Raw genomic sequence first — 22,250 nt, 5'->3', positions numbered from 1 at the left:
CAGCCGAGAACGCCCGTATGCAGAAACCGCCGCAGCCGCAGGCGGTAAGGAACTCCGGAATCTTTTCAGAACCCGGCAGAGAGCAGCCGCCCCCTCCAAGCACAAACGTCCAGCGCCTCAGCCGAGAACGCCTAAACAGGATGAATCCAGGGACACAAATGAAACAACAAGGCAACCAGGACCAGTTCCAAAGGGAATCACGTACAACTAACGTCTGCATCCCAGAAGCCTAAATACTATTGACTCCTCCTACTCCACAGCCTCCTGGGAATTGTAGTCCGTAGGCGCAGCATGGCAAACCGTGACAGTATGCCCTCCTCCCAAGCGCCTCCTTAAGCACCAGGCTTGCCCGGACAACGGGCATGGAAACAGCGCACCGCACGCGGGGCATGGACACCCGAGCTCGGTTCCCACGAATCGTCCTCCGCCGTGTAGCCCTTCCATGACACCAGGTACCAGAGCTTCCCCCGCCGATAGCGGGAATCGAGAATCCTACGAACTTCGAACTCCAACTGCCCATCCCGCCGCACCGGAGGCACAACTTTGCGACGCGCAGACTTCGCAGGTTTCAGAAGGCTGCAGTGGAACACCGGGTGTATCCGCTAGGAGGCTGGAAGCTTCAACTTGTAGGCCACGGGATTGACCTGGCGCACCACTTCGTAAGGACCGATGAACCGTGGATGGAAGATGCTATGGAATCGGAACCGAATGTTCTTGGTGGACAGCCAGACCCTGTCACCCACTCGATACAGCGGTCCCACTCGCCGATGCTTATCCTCCCATCTCTTATAGGTTGACTTAGCCTTCTCCAGTTGAGCATGGACCTTTCGATGCATCAGCAGAAGAGCCTTCACCTGACCCAACACCGTAGGATGATTCGCCACCTCACTAGGAATTGTCAATGGCAGGGTGTCCGCATGGTAACCAGTATTGGCCTGAAACGGCGAAACCCCCGTTGAACTGTGCCAAGTGTTATTATACGACAGTTCCGCCAACCATAACAACGACACCCATGAATCAGCTGCTTCCTCCGCGTAGCAGCGGAGATACTTCTTCAGGGTCTGATTTAGTCTCTCGGTCTGACCATCAGACTGTGGATGAAAACTGGTTGACAACGCATCCGTGATATGCAATGCCTTGCACCACATGTGCCAAAACCGAGCCACAAACTGAGGACCCCGATCTGACACTATGATCTTCGGAATGCCGTGTAATCTCACCACCTGCGTCAAGATGAGTTGCGCTGTTTGAGCCGCCGTAGGCAGATTCCTACATGGGGTAAAGTGTCCCATCTTCGTGAAACTGTCTATCACCACCAGTATCGCGTTGCTGCCCTTGTCCATAGGTAGCCCAACAACGAAATCCATGCTTATGACCTGCCAGGGGCGTGAAGGCGTAGGAAGAGGCATTAGCAACCCCTTGCTCTTGGCTTGTTCATTCTTCGCCCGGGCACACGTTTCACAACGGTCAACCCATTTCCTCACATCCTTATTCATTCCTTCCCACCAGAACTGTCGTTGCATGGCGTTCATAGTCTTTTGCTGCCCTGGATGACCAGCCACCATCGCACTGTGACACCAGTTGAACGCCAACAACCTCAAGGCAAGGGTGGGGAGAAACAGCCGGTTATGATATAGCGGAATGCCATGTTGCAAGGAACGGTGCGAATCCACCTTAGCCCACTCCTCCCATTGCAGCGGAGACCGATTCTTGGACACCTCCTCCAGAAACCTATCACCAGTACTGGCACACACGACCTTCTCAGGAGGCAGTATGGATCTAGGTTCCGCCAGCAACGGGGTAGCCAGGTCTGTCTGTCTAGAAAGAGAATCAGCCTTTCTATTCTCTGCACCAGGACGAAATGTGATTATAAACTCATATTCCGAGAAGAATAGCATCCAGCGCATTTGCCTCTGGGACAAATGCCGGGCGGTTTTCAAGAACTGCAAGTTCCTGTGGTCTGAATACACTGTTACCGGATGTTGGCCCCCCCACAAGTAATGCCTCCATTCTTGAAAGGCCTTTTTCACGGCCAAGAGTTCCTTTTCGGCGATAGTGTAGTTGACTTCGGAAGCAGTGAGTTTTTTAGACAAGAACGCCACGGGATGGAGCTGTCCTGTTTGTTTGTCCCTTTGTGACAACACTGCCCCTATCGCGATGTCCGATGCATCCGCTTCCACAACAAACGGCACATCCATCTGAGGATGTCGGAGGATGGGTGCAGAGCAGAAAGCCTCCTTCAACTGGTTGAACGCTTCCATAGCCTCCGTCGTCCAACAAAAAGACGCCCCCTTCCTCAATAACCGGGTTACTGGAGAGATCATCTGAGAGAAATGGGCAATAAACCTCCGATAGTAATTGGAGAAGCCAAGGAAGCACTGCACGTCTCTCACATTCTTTGGTGTCGGCCAATCACTCACAGCTGTCACCTTTCGCTCTGCCATTCGAAACCCGCTAGGCGTTAATATAACCCCCAAAAACTCCACTTCATTGACACTGAACTCGCACTTGCTGAGCTTACAGTACAATCTGTTGTCCTGTAGCCTTTTGAGAATCAACAATACCTGACTGACATGCTGGGCAACCGTCTTGGAATAGATCAATATATCGTCGATGTATATTACAACGAATTGATCGATGTACTCCTTCATCATGTCATTTAGGAAATATTGGAATGCCGCCGGGGCGTTGCACAACCCGAACGGCATCACCAAATACTCGAATAACCCAAAACGAGTCTTAAAAGCCGTTTTCCACTCATCCCTAGCCCGAATCCTCACCAGATGATAGGCCCCCCGGAGGTCTAACCTAGTGTAAATGGTTGCCTCTCTCACCTGATCCAACAGGACGGGGATGAGTGGAGGTGGGTATCTGTTTCTCACTGTGACCTTGTTCAGCTGCCTATAATCGATGCAGGTCCGCAATTCTCCATTCGCTTTGGAAATAAAAAACAGAGGAGAAGCTGCTGGTGACCGTGATGGACGTATGAAGCCAATAGAACAAAAATGATCCAAATAGGTCTTCAAATGAGTGGTCTCGGACTCAGACAAGGCATACACCCTACACGAGGGCACCACTGCCCCCTCTATCAGGTCGATCCGACAATCGTATTCACGATGAGGCGGAAGGACCTCTGCCTTCACCTCACTGAACACGTCCTCATACCCTGCATATTCTCCCGGCAAGACCACCTCCTTTTCCGCCGCAGTAGCGACCTGATAGGCCTGGGCCAAGGATACCGTATGTGAGTTTTGTGTTTTCATACAGTGAGCATTACAATACTCTGAATTAAACAACATAGTTTTCGTCTTCCAATCCATCGTCGGATTATGGTGCCATAACCACGGCATCCCCAAAATCACCTCATATTGAGGAGCCTCGATAATGTTCAACACAATGTCCTCCACATGTTTCAGCGGATAACCAGGCACAGTCAACTCCAAAGCCTCAGTATGTTCCACTACCGGCCCCGATTTGAGAGGAGTGCCATCCACGGCCAGAACGGTTTCAGGCTGAAGAGTTGGTACCTTCCTCAATCCCAACCTATCCACCAACCCACTGTCGATGAAATTGCCAGTTGCCCCTGAATCAATCATGCACAATGCCTGGCTTTGTTGAGGCCCTTTACCCAAGAACATGGAAATCACTACATGCGATTCTGTGTTGTTACATACCGCTACCTCTAAGGATGGGATTTTCCACTCCTGTTGAGCGATGCCAGCCCTTTCTAATGTTTTAGGGTCCACCTGTACCTCAGGAGATAAGGCCGGAGACAGAACCGCCACCTGTTTCCCTGCATAGAAAGAAGGCCTTTTCTTTGGTTTAACGGTGCAATCCTTAACATAGTGTCCCTTCTTTCCGCAGTACATGCAGAGACCCTGCGCTCGTCCTACCTCCCTTTCTGATTTAGACAGAGGAGGACGAATGGCCCCGATGTCCATTGGTTCTGCCACACTATCTTTGGGTTTGTCTTGACCAACTTGAGCCATCCCGCCTCCTGCTCTATCATGTCTCTTCCGTTCCCCACCTCTTTCAGACATACGATGATCTAAGCGCAACGTAAGGTTAATGAGATCCGTACATGTAGTAGGTTGGGGATCGATTTGAGCAAGGACATCCTTTATGTCCTCGTTCAATCCCTGATAATAGAGCGCCATCCTTTTTTCCTCTGGCCAGGCCGTTTCTACGACAAGCCTATTAAAAGTGGTCATATAGGTTACTAGGTCGCTCCTTCCCTGCCTCAACCTCAGCAATTCACGGTCAGCGCTTAAAGTGGTCGCACGTCTGTCAAACACTCTCTCGAATTCTTTTCGAAAATCATCCCAATCTGCCAACAATGGATCGTCGTTTTTTACTAAAGGAACCGCCCAATTGGCAGCATCCCCCGTAAGATACGAGATAGCGAATGCCACTCTCGACAGGTTAGTAGGAAAGGAGGCCGGTCTACAAGAGAAATGCAGGGTAATTTGTGTCAGGAAGGTCTGGATTTTCAAAGGATCACCTGAATACCTCTCAGGACTGGCCAAGGGTATAGGTGGAGGAACTGACACCTGTATTTGAGGAACTCCTGCTGAGGCATCGAAAGGGTTTCTGCCTTGCCTATCCAGCCTGTCTTTTAATGCAGCTGTTTCTGCCTTAGACGTAGCCAATTCCTGTTGGACCAAAACCAGGGCCTGCAATACATCATCTAAAGTGGCCATCCCTTCAGCAACCCCTGACCGGGTGGAGTCAACTACTTGGGTACGTGATTCTGTCACGATCTGTCTCCACAGGATCAGGGCGATGCTCAAGGGGGTCCACCTCCTGACTGCCCGAAACTCTGACAACTAAGTACACAGAGCCTCTAGGAAATCAGGCGAGGGAAAGGTAAGGGAAGGGGCTGGAACGGAAGGGCCACTGAAACGAGAAAAAAAGAAAACACAACGTTATAGCACAATTCACTGGCTACTCTCATATATTTCTCGCTAGTGGAACACCTACCCCAGTTACTCCACTGGATGCAACCCCCTCTCTTGAAAGTATATGATAGATACGTCTCTATCCTTATACCTAATAATCAGAAAGACACAAACAGTATTATTCCTGGTTGATGCACATGGAATCCAGTAAATCACCACAAACGCACCATACATACCAGTCCCGCTTCCTTTTCACTACCAAAATAAGCCCTTCTCCAGTAACCGAGTATTGAAGGAAGAAGTAGTAAACAGAGTTCCACAGTCAGTAAGTAACCCAAAGATGACTGAAAACTCCAACAAGGAACCGACAGTTCCAATGTTCCAAAACAAACAAAAGTCAGAATGCCCGCAACCAATACAAGCAATGTTCCAAGCTATAGTTCTTGGTTCCGGTTTAATAACAGATCAGCGAGCACAATGTTAGCACAGTTACTTATCTCTCTCTCTGGGAGGTTGGAAAAGGAAAGAAGCCGCCCGCTTCTGTGAAGATGTGGTAGCGTCTCAGCCGAGAACGCTTGCAGGCATGGACCGCCGCATCCGCAGGCGGAGAAGTCCAAAGTCCGTTTCCTTCTTGTTGAGAGGCAGCCGCCCCTCCTCCGTGAGAGTGTACTGAGCGTCTCAGCCGAGAACGCTCACAGACAATGTCCGCCGCAGCCGCAGGCGGATAGTAACAAAGTCCTTGCTTAGTTGAAGAGAGACAGCCGCCCCTCCTCAGAGATAGAACACGGAGCGTCTCAGCCGAGAACGCCCGTATGCAGAAACCGCCGCAGCCGCAGGCGGTAAGGAACTCCGGAATCTTTTCAGAACCCGGCAGAGAGCAGCCACCCCCTCCAAGCACAAACGTCCAGCGCCTCAGCCGAGAACGCCTAAACAGGATGAATCCAGGGACACAAATGAAACAACAAGGCAACCAGGACCAGTTCCAAAGGGAATCACGTACAACTAACGTCTGCATCCCAGAAGCCTAAATACTATTGACTCCTCCTACTCCACAGCCTCCTGGGAATTGTAGTCCGTAGGCGCAGCATGGCAAACCGTGACAGCGACATCCGGTCTGTCTTGGTTTTTGGAAACAATACTTGCATACCGCAAGTGACCCTGGCTGACACAGTTACGAGATAGGCTAAACCTGGCAACATGCCACAGCAGCTGTGATCATTCAACGTAATGTAACTCCCATTAGAAAGTTGCCTAAAAATTGGATCAATCACTGCAGGTGGTGAACCTTCAGGTGGCAGGATAAATTGTTAGAGGAGCCATCGCAGGCCCCGTGTAAATTAATGCCCTGGCAAAGGAGAGAGCCGCTTAGTGTGTTTTCACAATCTTTACCACTAAGAAGCATTTATTTCCCCTCACTTCAACATTTGTGCATGTATGGTAATTACCAGGATGTCTTGATGTATTCTTTACCCCATCTTTCATTTATGCCTGCTGGTATATGTTTTAAGCAATACTGAAAATGGAAAATTGTAACAGGCAGAGTGATTGTTCCGTGTATTATCCATTCAATGGCTGGCTTTTCAGCGACAGTAAATGGCAATCATTCCAGTTTTTCAATGCTCAGCACCATATAGTCTGCTCCCCTCTGTGCCAGTTTGATCTGTTTATCAGTGAGATTGAATTCTGAAAACAGTGACGTGGTATTGATTAAACGCAGAGGCATATAGCCTGAATGAAGGTTTTTTAACGTCCAGCCTAATAGCATTATAGAACGTAATTGCGACTGACCATGTTGCAACATGACCAAGTCCTTTTCCATTATGTCTATGGCAGAGGATACTATGCAGTCCAAATCATATATCCTGGAGGACAGAGTCGTTAACCCATTGTCAACTACAGAAAGAGATTTCTCTAAATTAATACGATCAATTTCTCGTATTTGTTCTGCAGTCTCTGCTTGTGTAATCTTCCATGCTTCATTATACAGAGCATAGATACCGGTGTATATAAAACGTTTATGATGCGGTTTAGCAGGTCCTTGTAAGAAGTCCCTCAGATCAGCGCCATCTTTAAGTAAAGATAAGTGTTGTTTTACTTCCTTTAGTGTAGACTTGTGTAGCCATTCAAGGGACAGTTTCCCTACACTGTATGTTGTTACTATTCCTGGATGCGGTCTCTGAATATATCTTGGATCTGGCCTAGTGAATGTAAACCCTTGTGTCTTATTCAGGAATCTATCTTGACAGTTGTTTGTGTCTGTGGGCCAGATTAACTATGTTTTCCAATCTGGATCTGTTCTGTTGTGAAGCAAAATAGTATGTACGTCAACCACCCCCTTTGAAGTGTTACTGCTATCAGGTGTAGGTATTCACGGTTTGTTTAAATTTATTATCTTGGCTAACCCAAGACAAGATGTGTGTTGGGCAGTGTCATTCAAAAACATTATTTGCTCTGAGATGATGCAGGCTCTAAATAAAGCTTCTAAACCCTGCACCTGCCCGCATTTTGTGCCCCAGACAGTTATTGTCTCAATGTAAGTAAGTAAGTAAGTAGTTCTTTATTGTTGGTTAATTAAAACCATAACAATATATACAATTCCATAATATTAAAATTAACTTTTAAACTGTATAAAAAGGGAAAAAGTGTGAATTCTAAGTAGCCAAGGGGCTGTCGTGAGTTTCAGTAAACTTGTTCAGAACACAAATTGTCTTTGGAAACAGGGTTCTTAAGTCAAGAATGAAGGTCGGGCCTATGGCGATAGGCCTCGTTTTTCCACGAAACTGTCCAAGAATTTAACTGATCTACAAATCAGTTGTGGATCCGCGGTGCATAAGATTTGGATTATCGTAGTCCGGCAGGTGCGTACTCCTTGTTCATTGAGCTTCTCCTTTAGCCAATGCCGCCGACCTTGATGCATAGCTGGATAGATGCAAACTATATGAATAATGTCTTGTTTGCCTGCCCCACAAAGGTCGCATTCCGTTGTTTCTTGTGGTTTCCATTTTGGTTGATCAAATCTTGTCGGGAGATTGCCCAGCCTTAATTGGAGGAATTTACATTTAATAAAAAATGAGAAAGCAATGTCTAAATAAGCTGCTGGTATGGGCTTTATGTATGATTTGATGGTCATCCACGCGTGGGTCCGGGCACTGAAGGTTATTTTGTCGTTGAGGAACGAGTGTTTCTTGGCGATCCTCACGACCGCTTGTTTGAACGAGGAGACTGGCAGTTTTGTTTCCCACAATGGTTCCAGCTCGGTTGTATCTAGTGAGAGTTTTAGGTACTTTGCGTGCTCAGAGCTCGGGTTTGTATGAATTGCTTCCCACAATGCCCCATTTATTTTGTTCTCCTTGTTCCTCCAAACGTTGTACCAGAATTTGATGGCTTCATATTTTTTCACTAGTACTTGAGATTGTAGTCCAAATTCAAGTCTTACTTGCGCTGGTGAGGAGCTGTTCGGTAGGGAAAAGACCCGTTTGTAGACTTTAGTTTGTATTTTGTCTATGAGAGTAGCACTTTTCCCATGATGTAGTACGCTCCCATATGCTATTGTGGGTAACAGTTTTGCTTTCATTGCGGTTAGCAAGGGGGAGACAAGAGGACCTTTTAACTCTGTTGCCAAACTAGTGAAAGCGTGCAGTAAGGTGGACCCTTTTTTTCCATGTCCTTAAAGTGCACTTGGAAGTTGAGACGGTTGTCTAAATGTACCCCCAGGTACTTGTAGCTATTTACCACTTCCAGTTGATCATTGTTTATTTGGAAGTTTGGTGGAGTTTTGCGCCGTCGCGTTATGAGCATTACCTTTGTTTTCCTGATGTTTATGGTTAACAAGTTCTTTTTTGTATAATCGGACATGTCATGCAGTAGGCGTTGGAGGCCAATTTTTGTCTGGCTCAGCAGGACCACATCGTCTGCGTACGATAAGTGCGTTACACGGAGGCTACTTAACCGGGGAGGATGTGCGTTGACCTTGTCCAGGCTTTCTGTGAGATCACCCATAAATAGATGAAATAGATGTGGGGCCAAAACACAGCCTTGCTTTAGGCCGTCGGCAGTGTTGATCTTCCGGGTTAAGCGATGTCCATTGTCGATTTTTACTTGCATCCAGGTATCAGTGTACAGGTTAATAATGGGCAAGAGAATTGAATCCGGTAGGCCCAGTTTTTTTAGTTTTGCCCATAGCAATTGCCTGTTGACGCGGTCAAATGCCGCCTTGAAGTCCACGAAGCAGGTATAGAGCTCCTGGCGGTTCTGTAGGCTTTTTTCTGCGATCAGGCATAGGGCCATAGCTTTCGTCATTGTACCCATGCCACGGCGGAACCCAGACTGATTCAGTGGTATTTTGTTGTTCTTATCTGACCATTGAGCGAGGTCTGCTAGTATCATTGACGCATAGTATTTTGCTTCTGCGTCGATGAGGGCGATCAGGCGGTAGTTATTTGGATCTTTGCGATCTCCGCCTTTGTAGATTGGAGTTATGATCGCCCCCCTTCAGCTCTCTGGGATACCACCTGTGTTGTTTACTGTTCGAAAAAGCGAATCGAATTTGCTAGCCCAGTACTGTGGGTCCTCCTTACAGATGGCTTGCGGAACACCGTTTGGACCAGGGGCGCTATCTTGCCTACTTTTCTTGATTATTTTTAGTATGCTTTGCTCTTCATCTCGCCTGGAGCGCGGTACCAAGCTTTCGCAGGCGTTTAAGCGGTCCCCTTGATGGACTTGGGCGATGTGTTCTCCCACTGGTTTGTCTGTTATTTTGCTTAGCAAAGTTATCTGTGTCGTCAAGTTATTTATTGAAAATGTATCCGTTATGTGTTGGGTCCATTCCGGTTCGGTTATACAGGTCATGCTTATTGGTTGAGCTGTCCGGTTTACGGAGTTAACTTGTAGCCGGAACGCCCTCGTGTCTGCTCTCTTTATATTATACAGTAGTTTGGACCAGAATTCATTTACAAGATTTTGCTTTTCAGTCCATATTAATTTCTTGTATTGTTTCCTTGCCTGACGTACTGCTACCCAGATGCTGGAATTTTGGGTTTGACCATGTACTCGATGTGTTAATTTTTTCAAGTGCCTCCTTAATGATCGTGCTGTACTATCGAATCTGATGTTAAATTTGAGAGGAGTTTTGGTTTTATTGTTTGTACTGGTCCTCGGGAGTTGTTTCAAATAGTCACTCCAAATTTCTGGGCTCAGAACGTTCTCTATAAGGAGCGCTTGTAATAAGTTCTTAGCATCGTTAGCTATTTGAGGGAGGGATTCACTCGTCCACATAAGCCGCTTCAGGTTAATGGTTGTGGTGTTGCCTGGTAACGTGGGCGCTGGTGCGTGTTTAGTTATGCCCGTCCAAATCTCAAGATGTTGCATTGAATGGTCACTGTCCAAGGAACAAATTATGTGGAAATCTTGTACTTGGCTTAACAGGGGTAATGTGACTAACGTATAGTCCAGAATGGAACTTGCATTGTAACCTGTATAGGTCATAGAGGGGGGGTTATCTTGGTTAGATCTTCCATTAAGTACCCTTAGGCCTAGATTTTCTAGATCCCACATGAATTGTTTGCCCTCCTTGTCACTCTTCCTAACTTGAGGAATCACCTGCGGCATGACATTCCAGATTTCATTAGCTGCGTTGATGTTAATTTCATCTTCTGATTCTTGTAGCAGATTAGAGTTAAAATCACCAGTGAGCATTATCTCCCAATTGGGATGTTCCAAACGCATATTTGAGACCACTGTTATTATACGTTGAAAGAGAGCTTTTTTGAGTGATTTTTTTGGGTTAGCATATGTGTTTATTAAAATTAAAGTTCTGGTTATGGTCATTATCGTACTTTCCAATTTTAGAATTTGCATGTCCGGCGTTGTTGCAGCTAGTTGTGATGCTTTGATGTTTAAGGCTGTTGAAATATATATGGTGAGGCCCCCACTAGCTCGCCCGAAGAGTTGTGGGCGGGTCGCACTTACATGATAGCATAGCCGGCCTGGTATGTCAATTGGTTCAATTAGCCACGTTTCTTGTAGGGCTATTATGGCGTATGGAGCCCAGGTGGCAGCTTTGCCATTTTTGTTTACAATGTCTTTTGCGCCCGCAATGTTCCAAGAGAGTACCTTTATGACATGTCTTTCAATATTGGTTGATTTGCGGGAGGTTCAATTGGGAGATGACGATTGTGGCCGTGGATGCTCACACTCAGCTACTTCGGGTCCCCTGACACCTTGAAGGACAGGGCGCGTTGGTCGATTCGTCCGTACTAGATTTACAGTCTCGTAGCTCCTTTTTAGGAGCGGGGACGGATAGGCTGCCTTGGCCACTTCCTTCAGAACGATTCCCCATTTCTTAAATTTAGCCGTCTAAGAAAGAATGTGGGTCACTATTCTTGCGTCCCTCCATATTGTAACCGTACATACTTTTTTTGCCTCGTCATTCGTTGTTATAAACTCAACCGAGAGAAGATCTGCTGAGGTGAGGTGACCAAGGCTTGGGATTGCTGATGTTAAACGGAGTATGTTCCCTCGGTTAGGGTAATCATGTGGCCCTTGTAGCTCATATTCGGGGATGAAGAGAAGTTTCCCTTTGTTACTTGTTTCCTCCTTTATTGTTTGCGAATTGTCACAAGTTTTAATGGTTTGACGTTGTTTCGTTTGGTTGCGACTTCCAGTGTCTGTTATGTTAACGGTGTGATAATTTTCGAGTAAGTGATGTTTACCATTCTGGAGTCGTATTTGTGGCATGGTTAATGTTTTTGCTTCTTGTTCCGCTCTTGTTGTTTGCCTCCTTGCTGCTATGCATTCATTTGCGTCAACCGGATTCTCTGGGTGGTCTCTTCCCCTTACTTTGTTTGTTGATTCAGCATTAACTACCTTTATGTCGGTGGAGAAGGTTACTTTGATGAGTTCAAAGTCTTTCCTATTAACATTTGTTGCCAGTTCCCTGTCAGTTTCTGTGCCCCCGCTTGAGGTGGTGGTTAAAATTATGGGTGCTATATCGGTGTTGGTTGACTTTTTGGTTACCTGACTGTAAAGCCTGTGTTTACCAGGTTTGCCATTATTTTGCTCTTTCTCTATTATTGGGTGTCGCTTATTTGTGCTCTGCGGAGTAGAACTTTGTATCGAGGCAAGATCAGGTTTTTCTGGTTTGGATTGGTAAGTCGTTAATAGCATGCTTGAATGTCCTGCAGGGGTAGTTCCTTGATCAAAGGAGGAACTTGATCCTATAGAATCACATTGGTCAATATTTGGGGGGTTCCCTGTACCCAAGACTTTTGGGGGGGTGGCTACTGCTGCGTGTAAGGGTCTGCTGGACAAGTTTTTCTGTGCTTGTTTGCTAAGAATTTCTGTCCTGCAATCAGGTACATTCTTCTGATCGTTATATTTTTTGTCTTTCATTATCATCAACTGCGGTGAATCATCTTTGATGACACTCCTAATTTTTGCTTTTGATTTTGCTTGATCGAAAATAGGGAAGTTTGCTATCATCTGCTTGTTATCAGGCTTGCATCTAGGTTGTTGATTTCAGTTTTTTCTGGCCCTTTTTTTCTGATGTTTGGTTAGTCTTGTCCCATTGTCATTTTTGGAAGTTTGATCAATTGTGTGAGATTTAGTGCTGCTAGGTTGACCTATCAAGAGAGTGTTGGATTTTACATTTAAATTATCCATTCCTTCGTCTGTTGTTATGCCTGAGCTGTTAGGATTATCATTTCCTTCTGTCAGCTGTTGTAGAGGAGCAACTTTGTGGGTTGCCTCTACGTTCCTAGACTTGCTTACATCGCTTGGTTGTGTCACTTGATGGTCAAAGGAGATCAAATCGCCACTTGGTTGGATATTGTTAATGGATTGACTTGCCTGCTTACATTCCTGCAGGATATCCTTTAGTATGCACGGCAAGTCCTGCAGTTTGTCCAGTATTGGATAACAAGTGCACGGCTGGGTTGGCATACTTGGGCAAACTTGCTCCATGAAGCTGTTGAATGTGCCAGCCATGATGTCAAGTTTTTTGTTTATGCCAACTATATGGTCAGCTATTGAGCCCATTAAGTATATTTGTATGTCAAGTTTATCTGATTGCATATTGAGGGTTTTTATGGACGTTTCCAATATGCACCCCAGCGCACTATGAAGAGTCAATATGGATTCTAGGTTGCTTTTTACATCCTGTTCAGTTTCTGGTTGAATGCTGTGGTCTTTATTTTGAGTAGTACAGAATTCCGGGTGTGCCTGTTCGCTGAACAATGTTTCTTGTTTCATTTCCTGGGTTTGATTTTGTTCAAGTTTTGGGTTGCTTACTATTGATGCAGTGTCTGCTGAAGATGAGCTTGAGATTTCTAATATGAATGCTTTCTTTGGACCATCCTTGTCACAAGGTCTTGCATATGTGAGTGTTTTGGTATCTGATACCGGTTTCGTTCTACTAAGGGTCTTTATTTTGCTTTTGTTCATACGACCTATGTTTAATGAAACTTCTGACTGTGAGTCATGAATCGTTATTACTTGGTCCTCCAGTGCGGCAAGGAATGATTTATCGCTTGTACTGGTTAGGTCCAAATCACTTCTAGTTGCGTTAATGAATGAACAGTTCTTGTGCCTTGCGATGTTTTCATTATTATTTATTATTGTGTGTGGTCTACATATCAGTTTTTGGTCTTTTGTATTTTCTGTACTAGATTTTAAATCTTTGTTTGCGCGTGAAACCGGTCTTGGAGTTGACTGATTATTAGGGTGAGCCTTGTCTAGGGAGTCGCTCAAATTGATTTTGTGAGGGCTATTCCTCTCACAAGGACTATCCCTTGTGCTTACTGAACGCTTACTTTCAATCATTGGTTGGTTTGTTCCACTGTTGTTAGGTATTACTTTACTTGTGTGTCCTTCAAGGGAAATGTCCAGGGATCTTTTGGAAGTAGGCATTGTTGTCAATGAGTTCTCATCATCAAGTCCTACTGGCGGGTTGGATGTAATATTATCCCTATGGACTTGAGCTTGACATTGCATTGTGCCTGTAATTGTGTCATGAGTTAGGTCCACGCTGTTGTGATTCAGTTCAGGTCCGTTCGGCATTATGCCTGAGACTGATTTGGGAAGCGACATGTCCATTTTCTCTAGGTTTGTTTTACAAGCGTTCGGCGTCATAGGTTTTTGTAAACCATTTGGGATTGACGGCATAGAGTAGATCACCGACATTGGGTCCTTCAAGAATGTAAACTTCCCAGAGGGTTTCAGGGTTCCAAAAATTGAATAGGTGGGGGATGTTAAACTGGGGAGTGGCCAGCTTGTTGAAGGTGAGCGGGCGATTTAGTCTTGGCTTTCTTCCTAGTGGTTCTCGGTAGAATTGTTCTCTGCTTCCCACATCTCATCTTTTTGTTTTCCAGGTGGTTTGCTTTATTAGGTTTTGAATTAATTAGTATTTTCTGAGATTTCCTGGTACTGGGTTGGATGCTTACAGCCTCGCACCTTGTTTAGCACTGAAGTCCTTAAGAGGGCACACAGGTAACCCCCCTGGCTTGCACTCCCTGTGCCTGGGCTGGATGCGGTGTGTGCCACGACCTTAATGCTGATTCGCGTTTTATCCCTCTTTCCCTATTCAGCAGTAGCTGTCTACGAGGGAGTTTGGGCTTGCCACTGGTGTAGTTTTTAGTGACGGTTGTTGTGGTGGAAGTAAAAGTAAAGTAAAAGTAAAAGTACATTCAGGGTAGTTGTTGTCACAGCGGTATGCCTTTTACTTCCAGCGCTCACACCACTGTCCAACTGTACCCCCGTCGCGGCTGCAGGTTAGGTGGCAGCAAGGGATTGCTGCAGGTGTTGCTGTTACTGCCGCTTAAATAAGTTCAATTAAGCACAGTGTTGAAAAATTATTCAATTGTACATTTGTTCAAATTGTCAATGATCGGCACTTGCACCACTTCAGTTCCTGACAAGATTCCCAACGTGTCCTTAGTGTTCTTAGTGGGTTAAGGCGCTGCCGATTGAACCAAAACCACTGTTAGCTGCAGCGGGGCAGAGGGGCAGGTTAATGGATTGTGCCCACTCGCACCACTGTGGTTCCTGGCAGATTTCCGGACAATTCACTGTTTCCCAGTGTCTCTTTTATGGGTTTTGGGCGCTGCCGGTTATGCCATTTCGCTTCATGTCCCCGCGGGGCTGCGGGCCAGTATGAGGAGTTGTACCCGCTCTCAGACCCACTCCCCGTACCCAAGCCTCAGCACCCTGCACCCAGCTCTTGGGCGCTCACGATCCAGTTTGCGTCAGCATCAGTGGGGCAGCAGTGGGGCAGCAGTGGGGGCAGCAGCTACAACCAATTAGCACGCAGGCAGGTAGGCGGACTATTCAGCCTGGAGACGGCAGGACGGCAGGACAACAACGGCTCAATGTTGTTTTTCCAAAAGTCGAAACCTAACAAAGACAACTGAGCATAAAAGGCCGCATAGTAAATTTGCTTTGTATTTGTCAACATACTTTTCATTCCTGTCCTATTAACATTTTTAAAGTAAAATGATTCTGGATTTGAAACATTAAAACCTGAAAAGTATGGAAATTTGCCATAAAATATTTTTGAGCTACCCTTCGGCTGCGATGGACAATGTTCCCATTGGTTATATTTCAATACATTTCTAGGATTTGCAGATTTGTGCAAGAAATGATGACCATAGTGATTATAACAATACATGTGATCATAATCTGATGAACCTTCTAAGTATTCATGATTTGTAAATACAGCAGACATTTCTAAGTCTGACATCATATTATTAACAGTATCGAAGTCCCAATCATCAGAAAAGGTACTAGCTGAAACAAAGTCATTCAAGGAAATCTTGAACTGGTGTGGAATGTTCAACTGCTCCGCCGGACCGAAAATGTCATAATCAGTTCTGTCCCAAGCTATACCACCAGGTATAGGAATGGCTGTGATGTTCACTGATGACAAGTCTCTTTGTTCACGATGAGAGGATTTGTGTGGCTTGAGGAGTAAGTTGATGTTCTTACTTCCTGTGTCCTTTTTAACATATCTTTCATTTATCAGCATTCCCAAACTTATTACAAGAGTCAACCAAAGTAGAAGAAAAAGTACACCCAACACAATCCAAAATTCAATCCATGGTGAAACCAGATAAGTCTTTTCCAGGTGATGAAAAAGGTCTGTTGCTTGTTCTTTAAAAGTTCTTTTTACTGGCGTTGTTTCAGGTTCAAAGTTAATGAAGTAGCCAGAGGCAGTTCTGTCAATTGTAGGGATTGCATCAGGATTAGTTGAAATCGCTGGAATCACTTGATCACTTGTTACATATGTATAGTCAGATGCTATTTCATTGTAGACAGGCGGTTCTTGACAAACTGTTTTTTGGGTCTCAAGAGGTACAAGTTCCATGGCTTTGTTGCGTAGTCCTTCATTTCGCACTGTAGATTCTTCAAAGGGGATGAGTCTCTCAGTTTGAACCTCTTGGATAGTAGCCAGATTAGGGCGTCTGCTACATCTTTGAAGTCCGCTTGGCCTACTGCTTATGATCGGCCACATGATGTGGTTTTACCAGGTCGATGGACACAAACCTGTTCTCCTTTTTACCAGCAAGGGGTGGCGGTAATACTGTTCTTGATCTGTGGATTGCTAGGACAGGTACTGGTTGTCTGTAAGAAAGCCCAAATTCCTTTTTGTCCGCCATCTTTTCTCTGACTAGATCCCCAATCTTTGGAATCCAGACAGGTCTTGCTTGGATGGTTGGTTTCTCTTCAGTGGTTGTTGGCTTCAGGAACATGTTACTTTGGCTTTTCCTTATTTCATTTAAGTGCTGCAAAATAGACAAATGGTCTTTGATATCAAAGGGTTTTTGTTCTACCACTTAAGTCTGATAATCGAGACTCGAAATTATTATTCTTGTTCCAAAAAGGATTTCATATGGAATGATTCCCCCTAGAGAACTTTTGGCAGATTATTAAGACTACGTTGGACACTTATTAGATGTTTGACCCACCCAACACCCGAGCCTAATACACTTACTGTTATAGATTGCTTTATGTCCCGTTTTTTTCTCCCCATTACTGAATTTCCCTCAGGATGGAATGGACTAGAGTATCGCAATGCAACACCCAATTTGGCCATGGTCACCTTGTAAGCTCAAGAGCTAAACGCAGGACCCTGGTCAGAATGTAGCGTACCGACTGTGTATGTGCCGATAAAAACTCGCAAATCTTTTATAACAGTTTGAGCGTCAGCCGAGCGCTGAGGCCACATCCAAATAAATCTTGTCTTAATATTTGTGGGACCGCATTTGTCCATAGGGACGTCTGCGTGTAGAAAGTTTAATGCTGTCTAACAATGGTGTCTGTACTGGGCTGGCAACACTGTAGCCAGGTATCTAACGGCGTTCTCTGCTGTGATCTCTGTTGCAGTTAGGGCTGTTAATTGTGAATGTGTGAATGTGACCATTCATCCTAGGCCACCTATACGTCTCTTTTAATTCTAGTGTAGATTTAGAGATTCCCTAATGTATCAGACCCTCTCCAAAATGTGCTTTGTGTATCAAAGCTACTCTACGTTTCCTGTTTGGAATCACTCTATCACCCACTCCAGGAATTTGAGCAGAAGGAATGGAGATTGCCTCAATTATATATGAGTATTTGAGTGGATAGTTTTGAGGTAACGTTGCACCATTTTGAATCCAGTTTTGCAAGTATTCATTGTAAGATTGAACACAATAATACGAATCGCACATTGTGATTGTGGGGAATTTGCGATCTGTATTTTCAAGCGCCATCTTGCATGTTTGTAGGTCAGCTCGCTGAGCTGTACAATCTCCTAGAGATTGCGTTTTAGTGACTATTGGTCGAAATTTACCATCGTGCCAGCGACCTTTAACAATCACGTACGCAGCACTATAAGCTTGTTTACCCCCCGTAGCGGGATGAGCTGATCCGTCAGTATAAATTATGCATTCATACTGCTCTAAAGGCAGAATCGCATTAGGCAGAGGACATTCTTGTTCGTATTGTAGAAATGCTTGTGTTTTCAAATAAGGATCAAAAACGTATTCAACGTCTGTTGCAGCAAGATAACTAACCCATTGTATCCATCTTGGATGTAAAGCTTTAGCATTCGGAATGCTCACTTTTGTCACTGCCTGTAAGGCAGGTACAGGTGTAACGACCATAATGTGCTTACCCTGTGTGAATGCTTTCTCTTTTGCTACTGCAGTTTGAACCACTGCCAGAATTGTTTCTGTTGAAGTGAATTTTATTTCTGCTTGTGTGTACAAATGTTATTTGTAAGCTATTGTTACTTTTTCTCCTTCATTAAAGGTTAAGTATGTGAATCCGCATTGTCCTGGAATGATTCGGATCACTAAGTTGGGTACGTTTACTCATGTTTGTAAATGTTTTGTTGCTAATATGTCTGTTTGTGATGAACGCAAAATTTCTGTGTGTTTTTGAGTCTAATTAACTGTTTTGAAATCAGGTTTGATTAATTCGTAGAGAGGATTAACCCTTTCTGCTTAGTTTAGAATGTAAGTTATTTCTAAATGCACGAAACCTAGAATCGACTGTAAGTTTTTCAGCGTTTTTGGAGGTTGGAGCAGCGCACATTTCTCTAGAAGGTTTGCTGCCAGGCTTTTGCCTTCACTTGAAAGTTCATATCCTAGGAAAAGGACGTTTAAATGGACACTTCGTGATTTCTTAAAATTGAATTTGTACCCTTCAGAGGCGAAGCCCAATATTATGGTGTTCGCCCTGTTCAAGTGCCTAACCAAGTCATTGTCTGTTAGATAGATATCATCAACATATGATAATGCATCATCATCATAGGTTTGTAGTAACTCTGGTACTCTGGCTGAAAATAACCCTGGACTATTCTTGAATCCCTGGGGGAGACGACAGAATTGATGCAGTGTCCCCATAATTGAGAAAGTGGTCAAGTACCTACTTTCTGGTGCAATGTTTTGACAGAAGAAACATTTAGAAATATCTAATGTGGTTTTGTATTTTTTACACACAATGTTATTCATTAGTGCTGCACTGTGTGCATTTGTACTGCAAAAGTTTTGCAACAAGAGTTTAAATGTTTGTAATCCAAAAGTAGACGATATGTATTGTCTGGATGGAGACAGGAAACAAAGGATTGTTCATTGACGAGGTGCATGTTTCAATCACCCCTTGGTATTCAAGTTGATCTAAGATCTCCCTGACTTGTTTTTTTACCTTCTTGCTTAACTGGATACTGTCTTTGTGGAGTTGGTTGATTTTTTAACTGGATTTTGTGGTGAGGAGAATCCTCATCCCATCCTACATGATTTATGTATAATGCAGGAGCCTGGGCTACTGCCCATTTCCTGGCAAAGGTATATTTTAAATGAATTGGAATGTGGTTGGAGAAAGCTGGCATAATGATTTCTTCGCCATGTCTGAAAGGTACGAGAGGAACGTGTATCAGTATCTTGACATCTATCAGTTTTTCTCCAATTATCCCTATTCCTGAGGTTATACCTCCATTCAGAGGTCTCCTTTTGAGGAGACCTACCTCGGGATTGAGAACGCATCCCTTTAGAAGTTTGTTTAGTGTTCTCCCGCTACTTTTAAAAGAAGTAGGAGTTCTTTTAACGAAGACCTTTTCAGGACTTTCTGACAGTTGAGGTTTAACTGGTTTCCCACCCAAGCTGTCTCTGCCTAATTCTTCATAGGATTTTTCAATTATTCTGGCCAGTTCATGGGGTTGCTCAGCTACATCAAATTCTCTTCGCTTTTGGCGGATCGCCATGGATGCTGCTTCACCTTTAATATTAGCTAATATTATTGTTGAAAACTGTTTGAAATCTTTCAGCAACTTCATACCTAGATTCAAAGTAGGCTCTGCCCCGTATTAATTTTGAATCTGTTTCAGGCCGTCTGGTCTTACCGCCATAGACGGAACACCATGTGTTTAAGTGTAGATTGCAGCAAAGACTGTACCCCAAGTGTCGCAGTCCTCCGGGTGTGGTGCGATTTCCATTGGTAAACAGATTGTTAAAATTCTGTGTTTCTCATGAGGGTTAGTATGAGGAAATACTGCCTCTATTTGAGTAGTTTTTTGAGCTATCCAGAATGGGATTTGTTCCCATTTTGCGGTTAATTTACCAACGACTGAATGTAAAGTCTGTGGTGTAATTTTATTTGTGTTCCCCTGGTGGAGGGAATGCTGTGGAATCATTATTGCTGGTTGGACTTTAAGAGTCCGTATGGCATATTGAAGCAATTGTCTATAGATTTTGATTAGCTCTTTGAGTTGAACTAATAGTTCCACATCTGACATTTCTTCAATGACAGGATGTGGTGTATAGCTGGCTAATACCGGCCATGTTGCTCCTGGTCTACCTAGTGGACCAAGCCTGGTAATGTGATTTATATGTTTTAGGGCGCCTTTAAACCAGAGTGCATGCTCTTGGTATGTTAGTGGAATTTCAATGTCCTCGAAAGGAATGTATTCCTCTGGTGGTTCATCTTCTTTGTAGAAGTGAAACACTTTTGTCCTTGGATCTGCTTCAGGGAAGATTATCCAGGAATAGAATACCTCTGGCTGGTGATATTCGCGTGCCTCTATCACAAAAACTACCCTACCTCCTCTTTATGATAGGCCATTTTGTATAAGTTTTATAGTGATGGTTTTCCTTAAAGTTTCTGGAATGCTTATAGCATCCTTGTCGGTCTCTTGGAGACCTGTAAAGTTTAAAGCTTGTACAGCGTTGTCGCCTGTAGCTCCACTGGCCCCGGGATTATCTTCGTCTGCCATTTTGTTGACTGAAAGTTTGCAAAGCAAGTTTCAAGGAAACAAAGATAAGGTGCACAATATTTTGGAACACTGTATCCTTCAACTTTGAAAAACCAAAAACGAATACATAGGATTTTCGTCCTACTCAGTTATGGGGAATATTATCCCTTTACCCACTCCAGACGTCTATTGGAGTATTACAGAAAAAGGGGTCTCTGAAAAAAGCACGACTGGCTTACTTTAGTATCTAGCGTTAAATAAGTGCCTTACCAAACGTTAGGCTCTGTGCATTGGAATAATATATCTTATAGATTTGACGTAGGACTGAGGTCAACTAGGTCTTTATTGAATATACTAAACTTAATTGTGTGTGTGCCAGCTAACTCAGAGGTCACTAGAAACTTTCTTGAATACACAAGAAGGGATTAGTTTCTGACAACCTCATAAACATGACAACTTTGTTTATCAAGAATAAGAATATATCTCTCAGAGTCGCGGAAACAATAGATAAGTATTTCACTCAGTTACTCGTGCATGCTTCGTTTCTACAGAGTTGCAGAGAAATAGTGAGACGGGCGTTTAACAAAAAAAGGGTTTATTGAACCGTCTTCTTTCTCAAGCAAGAGAGGTGAACTGCTATAATCGTTATGCAGACTGCAAAGTATAATGCGTACAGCGTAAACAGTAATATGAAATAATACTGTAAGAGGATTGTATGGTTTCTAAGCCATATAAAAATACATACATAAATAACATTGACAAAAATACTCAACTGGTGCTTCTAAAATACGCCTACCCCAATTTACCTAACCTAAGTCTAGTACGAGGGAAGAAGTAAGTATTGTGTAGCATAGGTTTAGTTTTTGTCAAGAATCTACCAAAGGTTTCTCTAGGTTCTTATCAGCTCCATACCTTGTTAGAATGAAGGAGATCTGGTATCTCTGTATCTGGACTCGATTTCCCAACACCCCGCAAGGGGAGCCGGAAACACTGGAGCTGGATTATCGGCAGGAGAAGGGCAGCTTCCTGATCAGTGCGTCAGCTGGAGAGTCGGCTTCCTTCTGCACTTGCTGTAGCGAGCTGCGTTGGGCAAGTAGGTCTTCGAACTGCTCCGAACCACCGTATCTTGCTAGAAGTGAAGTGAAGGTATATTTATACCTTGAATGTGTTTAGGAATGCCATAGTTTGATGGAAAGTCTGTCATATGAACATCAGGAAAGAACCCCTAGGGAATAGTTGTTCTTTGTAAAGTAACTGAAACTTGGACAAATCAATATTCAAGCAAGGGGAAGTCCCTGACTGCTTAAGCTGGTTTTCCAAGAAGTTGTTGTGACGTTTGGTATGGGTGGAAGTAGCCATGCCTGTATTTGGGTAGCATGGGCATGCCTAAATAAGGGTTTGATTTCTATGCCTATACAAGGGCAATGTGAATTGTACCTATATAAGGGCGTGAATCTGGAAAATTCACTCTGAGCTCAAAACGCCACACAACAGTATTCCCACGCTTACTACGTCATAGAATCTGCCCAACTTCCTCAGCTATAGACCATCCTATCTGCTCCCAAACTGATATCTTCCTTTCATAAGTGTAGATTTTTAAAGTTGCGTGTTCTGCATCTGTTGTGATGACT

Source organism: Lissotriton helveticus, chromosome 7 (genome assembly GCF_964261635.1).
Source record: "Lissotriton helveticus chromosome 7, aLisHel1.1, whole genome shotgun sequence".
NCBI classification, from domain to species: Eukaryota; Metazoa; Chordata; class Amphibia; order Caudata; family Salamandridae; genus Lissotriton; species Lissotriton helveticus.
Note: the sequence above shows the minus strand (reverse complement) of the source record.